Consider the following 10000-nt stretch of genomic DNA (forward strand, 5'->3'; position numbering starts at 1 on the left):
TTACATTGGTTTGGGAAAGTTGCCCGACCTGAATGGATGGATGAGGTTCTACCGCGCCTATTTAGATGTATATATGAGGCTGAGTACAGAAATTTAAAATTATCCACTATAAAGTAAATAGTTTCCTAAATGTACGTCAAATACACGAATCATTCAATACGTCCTCCACTAGAACCAAAAAGCCAATAGAATTTCTTATTTCTTTAAACAATATTCACTTTAATAGCAAAAACACGCATAATAGACTTACCAACTATATCTCCTCTTCCTTCTACTAACTTCCATCTAATACCTATTTCTATGATGAGTATCTAGGCGCGAAACTGGAGAAGTACTATCACAATTGTTTTACATTACACTCATACGCACAATACAACCCTATCCACCACACACGTGTATGTGTGACTTTTGGCGCTATTAATATCCATACAATATGGTTGAAGATGGTTATGAGGTCAGGCAGAGAATTTTCCAAATTGTATTCCTGACCTCGTGACCATTTTCAGCCAATTAATCCTCATCTTAACTGATAACAATTTGAATTATATATATATTTTTTTATTAAGGTGAACGAATTTTCAAGTCCCGTTCAGAGGTCAGACAGTTACAGCATAGCACTATATCCCTCAATCTTACACAACTTTTAAAAATCAAGGAATCTTCAAACCGGTTCAATTATTGTAAATATATCACCTTAGAAATTTATTAATAGTTTAATCAATGATGGAAAGATCGCTTAATCAGTGATGCGCCCATGATATTTTGCAGAGCAATTCAGATTAGTGGGGAAGGGTGAAGAAACCATGACTCAGCTAATCCTTGATTGGTACCAGGCTTGAATGCTTGCTAAAGAATGGATTCCGCTTACGGTATCCCAAGGGCCAGAAGGGGTATTAAAACCAAGCGACAAGGTAAGTCTATCGCATAAAAACAGGTACAATTCATCCGATGGCAACTTAACAGTTACCGTTTACCCAATTTCACTCATAGCGGGTCGACGTAATGAAAAATGAGAAGACATTTGCTCCAGGTTATGTGTTTATAAGATCGAATCTAGAACTACCTGATTTCGAAGCGAATCTCTTAACCGTAAAGTCAATTCAAAATTAAGGGATGTGGGGAAAGAATAGTACTTTATTTTAAAAAATGCTGGAATTTAAAAGGGACACCGCGAATGTAAGGCGTCGATCGCGGGAGTGGCTGTGTGGTAAGAAGCTTGTTTTCGAATCACATGGTTCCGGGTTCAGTCCCACTGCGTGGCACCTTGAGTAAGTGTCTTCTACTATAGCCTCTGGCTGACCAAAGCCTTGTGAGTGGATTTGGTAGATGGAAACTGAAAGAAGCCCGTCGTATATATATATATATATATATATATATATATATATATATGTGTGTGTGTGTGTGTGTGTGTGTGTGTGTATGTATGTGTGTGTGTGTGTGTGTGTGTGTGTGTGTTTCTGTGTGTTTCTGTGTTTGTCCCCCACCATATCGCTTGACAACCAATGTTGGTGTGTTTACATCCCTGTAACTTAGCAGTTCGGCAAAAAACCGATAGAATAAGTACTAGGCTAACAAAGAATAAGTCTTTGGGTTGATTTGTTCGACTAAAGGCGGTGCTCCAGCATGGCCACAATCAAATGACTGAAACAAGTAAAAGAATAAAAGAATATATATATATATGTTAAATCTCTGAACGAGGTATTAACAGTAACTGCACGACAAGGTGAAGTATATTTGCCACTTAAATGTGGCTGACCCCTAAGGGTGGATGTTACTGTTGCTTTTAGCCCCAGGAGAACATCTCCTCCAGCTGGCTATCGACACACATCTGTGTCCTGTCTGTATTTGCAAAGGGAAGTTATCCTTCCCATCTTGATCTGCGATACGTACGGATTCGAGTTTCTGGGTATTTTCCCGTCCTCAACGTATGACAATCACCGACCTTCGATGCGAAAGATATTCCTTTGCAAATATATATAACTTTTTCCAGTGCTTTTAGCCCCAGGAGAACATCTCCTCCAGCTGGCTATCGACACACATCTGTGTATATATATATATATATATATATATATATATATATATATATATATATATATATATATATATATATATATATATATAATACAGTTTGAACCAAACTGCTTTGATCCATACATGTAACTCCCAATAAATGTGTTGAGTGCCCTTCCGTTTGTCCACTCATTCATATATATATATATAAATATATATAATAGTATATTAAAGAAGTAAGGCTACACTTGTGATCTTCGCATTCCTTTAACATAACAGTCAGAAGAAATATCTGGTCCGATATTAACTAAAAAAAAAAGCCAACAAATGGCATCGGAAAGGAAAAAAATCTACATTAGGCGTTCTATATTTGACAGTATGTATTTCGACTTTGAATTATTCCGTCGAGACTCACTTTACCTTTTAACCTACCGGAGTTGGTAAAATAAAGTACCCGTTAACCACTAGGGAGAAATATAATCGATCATGTCTTATCTCCAAATATGTGACCTTGTATTCAAATTACAAATATTATAGTTGAATGTATTCAAGAAGTTGGATTGATAGAATCGGTAGAGTGATGAACAGAATTCTTTGTAGTATTTAGTTATGGCCATATATGTTCCGTGTTTGAGTTCAAATCCCATTAACTTTGCCTTTTAACTTTCCGGGTTCGACAGGTCAAAGTAGCAGTCAAGTACTTGGGTGTCGTAGTGGTAGTGGGTCGATACCCTTGAATATCCATCACCTTTTAATAGATAATTAAGTTCGGATGAGCTCTCATTACCCTAAAAGATGGCTTTGTATAGTCCTCGTAAACTGACCTTCTCTGCAGAAAAGAAATGAACCCTATGTGTCCTTGTAGCGGTACTGGTATCACTCAATTGTGAAGGGTGTGAAAGCAAGTCCTAAATGTCCAAATTGCTCACTCAAAATCCAATACGTTTCTGCTCCGGGTATCTACAGAGGTGGCACTTTGGGTACCTACAGGAAACTGGGGTAGAACCATTCGCCACATCACCGCGTATGGTTTGCCCAAGTCTTCCTGCTTGACAATATCCTGGTGATCCCCATATATGACATGATAGAACTAGGAACCCCTATTATTAAACCAAATACACGTGCGCGCGTACACACACACATCTTCAGAGAAAGTCGGTTAAATCTGTAGGATGTAAGCCGAAACAACTCTCTCTCTCTCTCTCTCTCTCTCTCTCTCTCTCTCTATCTCTCTCTGTCTCTCTCTCTCTGTCTCTCTCTCTCTGTCTCTCTCTCTCTTTCTCTCTCTGTCTATCAATCAATCTATCTATTCCCTAATATATGTCAGCTTATTCCTATGTTACATATCAATATTTGAATGTATTTTGTACTACTTTCCGAATAATATCGCCATGAATATCTGAAAGAAATCGTTTTATTATGTACCTACGTATGGAAACATATTTGTATATTATTTCGTTCACTTTTGTTTTTGATATTTCTGTATCACCTACAACTCGCGCAACATATTATATATTAAATAAAAGATGGGCTGCATAATTTAATATCAACAAAACTTGTGAGAACAGTAAAATTTCTATTAAAAAAATTTTTGTTTAGTAATCATTCTTAAAAAAAGCTGAACTTTCTGCGATAGCAAGTAATCAATCAAGCAATCAATTTTTGTAAAACGTGACAAAGGCATTTAATATTTTGGTGGTACGTTGGCATAAGTAAGTGATGGTAGGGCTGTAAAAATATCTATATATTAGCTGGGGGATGGCTGGGTTGCTACGAAGTTCGCTTGTTTATGAGTTCGATCGCACTAGTCAACACCTTAGGTATGTGCTTTTAGTGCAGTCTTGAATTCACAATGGTTTATTTAAAGTTTGGATGAGAATTTACTCATCCTACCCCGCTTTTATAATTTTACAATTCATTGTTCAAGTTTCCTTTCAGTACATCATGTGAACTGGGAGACTAGAAAGGAAAAACATATTTCACAATTATATCGGTGCGGTAGAAGGAGAAAATAAGATTGATACAACTGAGTATCATGGTAGGGTGAATGATAAAACATGGCAATGGAGAAGTTTCTTTTACAACAGTATATTGAGACATGCTTCCTAAGCATGCATAAATGTATAATGCATGTTTCCTTCAGAAACAAAAATATCCCAAGTTAATGCAACATGCGGAATTTGAACTCAGAATGTAAAGACGGACGAAACGACGATAATCATTTTGTCTGGCAAGTTATCCATCAATTAAATGTGTATCACATCATTATATAGAGACATCACCCTCCACATTAGACACGCGACTGCCAGGGAAAAAAATCGATCGTGCTAGTGTATTACTACGGATTGGAGTTGTGTAGCACCTGTCAACGGGTTAAAATTTTTCCAAAATTTTGGAATGGAACAAAGTTTTATACATGCATTAATAAAGTTATAAATCGATTAGCATTCCTTTGAGCGTCCTATACTAGCCAGTTGTATGCTGGATGCTAATAAGGTATTGACCACAATCTGCATGATCTCTTTAAATTGATACACACACACATACACTCACACAGACACACACGCGCGCGCACACACACGTATGTGTGTGTGTGTGTGTGTGTGTGTGTGTGTATTTGTATGATCGTGTGTGTATCTATGCGAAGGAGAGGGAGAGAGGAAGAAAGCGAAAGAGAAAGATAGAGAGAATGAAGTCTGGTTAAACTATACCACGAGAAAAGAGAGAGACAAACACAGAAAAGGAGTTAATGATATGGCACATAAAACACCATATCAAAGATTACATAGACAAGATAAAGGTGAAGAAGATCCATTAAAAGGACTTTGTAAACTTACTCAAAGGACATTGTAACCTACTGCTTGAGATAGAATAAAAAAAGCAAGGGAGATGGTTTCAACACCCGACAGATTTCAAGAAGCTACACTACTATTTAATTGAGTTGAAAAGCTGGAAGCTGAATATTAAAAATGTGGTGTAAATTTAGTTGAAGAAAAAGATTTCAAGCAGCTCCAAATTCTAAGATCAGTGTGTTTTGCTAATGGATTACAGGTGTTACCAATCATTCTAGAACCATTTGTAAATATTTCAAGAAGTTTTAACTTTAATGTAAAGTATCAAAATTTCAAATGTCTGAGATTCTGCTTGTATATGAGCAGATGTAGCAAATATTAAAGAGAAATATTTAAGAGAATAATAGAAACAGTCCTGGCGTCCAAAATCAAGAACTGGGATCTGCTCAAATATGTATTAATAATGCATACATATTGGATGGGAGGAAAGAAATATTCATCGAACTTGACTGAAACACCATGGGATCACTTGAGACCATAATGTGATTAGATAATGAGTTTGCTGTTCTATTTCACAACAGGAATGAATGTTTGTACAATTAAACCTATTATGCAGGGCTAAGGATCTAATCAGGCATCTCCTTCTGGTGTTAGAGCAGGCAGCAACGTTAAGTCGAGCCGGGCATGAATATCGTCGTCCCGTTCGTGAAATTTTTTCCCCACGATAGTTCCGGACCAGAGTAATGAATTCATTTGCATACAGCCAATCAGAGTTCACCTTGAAAATCCACATACTGTATACTACTGCAGTACAGCCAATCAGGCATAGAAAGGTGTATGCCACTCTGTAAGTACAGCATAGCAGGTCTCACATAAGTACCGCACCCCCCATCCTTATAGAACAATTGAGCACTCTCTCTATATGGAGCTAACATTAGGTACCTATGCTCAGACTGAAATTAGTGGTACTGCATGTATCCATTGATATATGCAAGGAGGGCGCAATACGACACAATTCCATATTGATTACGATGTTTCTAGATCAACACCAACATTTCAAATTAGGAATGTACAAAATCTGTCAAAAAAGAGGAAACTACACTTATTTTCTAGTAAATTACGCAAATTGGCAACACTTATGGCATCATCGGTGAGCAGCTCTCCATTCACTTTATACATTAAATTCCACATTTGTCACCCCTATTAACCCGTTTAGAACAGTTAGATTTTGCTGTAACGCACATTTTCCCCTGAACTCAACCAGAGTATTTTCGTGACTAGGTGGACTCTAGTTTGATAGTTGAGCTCTGATTGGCTGTATGCAAATGAGTTCATAACTGGGGTCTGGAACTCTCGTGGTAAAAAAATTTTTGCATCCCGTTCACCGTTCAGTGGTCCAGATTTCAGGTAAACAGTGGCTACATGCTAAAGTGTGTGTTATGTTACCCTCGGAAGAGAGCTTCTTCGTAGGCTTTCCTACGAATAGCTTTATAGGCTTGTAAACGCACAAGGCGAAACTAATGTTTTTATAAACTTTATTTACATTATACTTTCAGGGAGATTTTCTTAAGCTCTACATGTAGGTGTTTATCTGACAATTGGATTTCCTATATCAATTTGCTTCTGTCGGAAAATCCTTGTTCCTGTATTGAATCTTTATAGGAAGCACAGCCTGTAACATCACACTAAATGTTACAAAATCATTGGCAGCAGATTTCGGTTAATCTTCATGATAATTCGTCTATTTAACATTTTCCCTATTCGTGTCATCTAAATGCATGTTCACAAAATAAATCAGAAATTTTTCCAAAGGAAAAGATCTGTTTGTCAATCAATTGCGAGGTTAACGAATACCAGCAGAGGTTATATTTCGCAGATTCAGTTCTATCTTACACTTACACTTACTATACACTGCAACAGTGTTAACTTGCCACGTGTTTACGTCTTCTTCACAAATTTTCAGGTTGTACTGACAATTACTGTGTGAACACGAACAATTATCACTGTTCGATATGCAATTTATTCCAGTGTTGGTGCCCATCAAACCAGATTTACAGCTCGCAATTTCATTTCTGTCATACTCTGAACGTCAATCTCCAATACAGCATTTTTACGTGCGAATATTCTGGTATAACTTTTTGTTTCAAAATTTAGAACTTTACTACTACCACGTTCCCTCTAACTAGCGATAGCTGAACTTTTGTGTCTCATTTCTGTCTTATACAAACACTAACTATTCAATAAAACATTGTTAGCTTATCATGTACGAACGTTTGTTCTAATATTTTCGGGTGACGCAGACGGCCACTATTAGAGCATGGGAATTTACAACTACTTAGCGAAATAGTATTCACAAAATGGCCACACGGTGAAACACCTTTTTCATACAATTGCAGTCTATGATAGCTACGTTTATCCAATCCAAAGCAATCCAAAGGAGTCTAAACAATGAATAGTTTTCAATACCAGTTTCATGAAAATTGCACTACATCTGTATCACATACCACGGCTACGAAGACCAACACTAAATACAGCAGGCTCTCAACTTGCAATGAAATTGTAAGGAATCCGTCGTAACATTTGGCGTTTTGTGCACCCCTCTTCAAGATTGATCACAACCGTTTTTCATTTCCGAGAATAGACATACCGACAGGAAAAAAGAGTTAGTGAGTATAGGATAGGTATTTTATTTATAAATAAATTTATCACTTTATAAAGTGATGAAAGGCAAAATTGATCTCAATAGGGTTTTAAACTTACAGCGTAGAGAACTATATATATATATATATATATATATATATATATATATATATATATATATATATAGTTCTCTACGCTGTAAGTTATATATATATATATATATATATATATATATATATATATATATATAGGAAAATGAAAAATAGCCAGAATGCTGAACTGGAAGCATAATTTAATAAAGATTTTTTCTAACCGGTTTTCATTGCGAAGAAGCAAATTATCAAGAAGAAGGAGAATGAAAATGTTTTTTTACAAAGAAGTACAAAATGAAGAAAATAATATATAAAACAATAATATATAAAAAAATAAATATACCCATACATTATATTGTCTTTGAGCTTTTGTAGTTCAATAGTAGTTCATGTATAAATTGGTAGGAAAAATAAGGATGCATGAGGGTTGAGAGTTTTGTTAGGTTTAAAAAAAGGGTTAAGAGTTTGTGTTAAGCAGGAAATGTGGTGTCAAAACAGGAAGTGTGTGTAAGGGGAGACAAGTGTTTTTGGTTGGAGTTATGAACTCTTTTTTCCCAAACAGGAAGTTTGTGTCTGTTCATAGAGGAATAAGGTCACTGAGGGGTGTGTGTGTTAAGAAATGGTTGGAATTTCTCTATGAAAAGATTCTCCTTGTTGATTCTTTCTTGTGTGGAGATTCTGTCTTTACATTGATAGAAAGGGAATATAATGAATTTAGGGTTTTTGTTTCTGGCGCAAGAGTCTATGTGGCCACTGAGTGGAATTTGGCGGTATTGAGGGAGGTTTATTTGTTCCTTATGGACAGCTACTCTTCTACGTAATGGGAGGCTCGTCTGTCCGATATAGAAGTTTTGGCAACCTGCGCAAGTAAGGACATAAATGAGGTTACTCGAGGAACAAGAGAAATTGGTTTTAATTTTAAACTTTGTTCCTCGTTTGAAGGTAAATTCAGAGCCTTCAAGTAGGTAGGGGCAGGTGCCACAATTAGGTCGTGCACATTTTTTAACTGATGGGGGTGGAAGAGGTGTATGTAGTTTGGAATTGGTTAATAATGTTTTCAAAGATTTGTGTTGCCTTTTGCATTTAACCAATTCCAAACTACATACACCTCTTCCACCCCCATCAGTTAAAAAATGTGCACGCCCTAATTGTGGCACCTGCCCCTACCTACTTGAAGGCTCTGAATTTACCTTCAAACGAGGAACAAAGTTTAAAATTAAAACCAATTTCTCTTGAAAACCGGTTAGAAAAAATCTTTATTAAATTATGCTTCCAGTTCAGCATTCTGGCTTTTTTTCATTTTCCTATTATTTCTCCACGTGCGGTTAACACAACCCCACTATTTACTGACTTATATATATATATATATATATATATATATATATATATATATACATACATATATATTTTTTGTGTGTATGTATGTGGATGTGCGTGCGTGTATGTGTGTGTAAATACATAAATGTATGTATGTACGTGTATATGAATGTATATATATATATATATGTATGTATATACACACACATATATACACACACACACATACACACACACACACATATACACACACAATCGTCCGATGGTGGACGATTATCTCCCGCCAGCGATATAAACACGAGTGCTTATATACACTACAAGTCCATATGAGAGGTTCTCACATGCTAAATAATAACGCAGTATTCTGTGTTCCAACAGAACATCCACTTTTAAGTGGGAGATAAATATTACCGTATGGTATTAATACTGCTTCTGCCGCTTTTAATCTATAATAATAAAAGCGAAATTCTGTCTGTCCGACTGGGATCCTTGTCTGTCTACATTTGCTCTACATAGACATATATACCTTTTTGGAATCAGGATAATCCCGGGATTGAAAATCTGTCCTTCATTTGGTTCTTGAAATTCAGCTTTGATCTCTGACGTCATCAAACAAACGCCAACCAAGATGGCGTGAATCAGCCAAGTTTTACCTGCTAGAAACAGTAATCCAAATACTTTTAAATCAGATCCCAAAGCTGGAAATTGCCTCGAGTTTCGTGTCATAGGCAAGGTAAGAAACGGTGAGATCTTAATGGGAGCGACACTTGGCATGATTTTTAAGTTGGAATATCGGTAATTTCAAAAGACAACTTATACTAAGTTATACTAAAATAGTAGAGGTATAATTAGAACATTGATATTAGGTGTTAGTCCTTGTCTGATTTTTGTGAGAGAGAGAATGGAACTTGAACTGGAGGGAGAAAGAGAGAGAGGAATAGAACATGAACAGGAGAGAGAGAAAGAGAGAGGAATGGAGAGAGAGAGGGGATGGGGAAGAGAGGGGGATGGGGAAGAGGGGAATGGAGAGAGGGGATGGGGATAGAGAGATCGTCAATGAGAAAAAAGCAAAAGAGAAAAAGGAGGAGTAAGACAAAATAAAGGGGGAGCTGAGGGGAGAAGAAAACGAGAAAGAGAGAAGAGAGTGCA

The sequence above is a fragment of the Octopus bimaculoides genome, chromosome 3, assembly GCF_046866305.1.
Source record: "Octopus bimaculoides isolate indiv1 chromosome 3, ASM4686630v1, whole genome shotgun sequence".
Classification (NCBI taxonomy): Eukaryota; Metazoa; Mollusca; class Cephalopoda; order Octopoda; family Octopodidae; genus Octopus; species Octopus bimaculoides.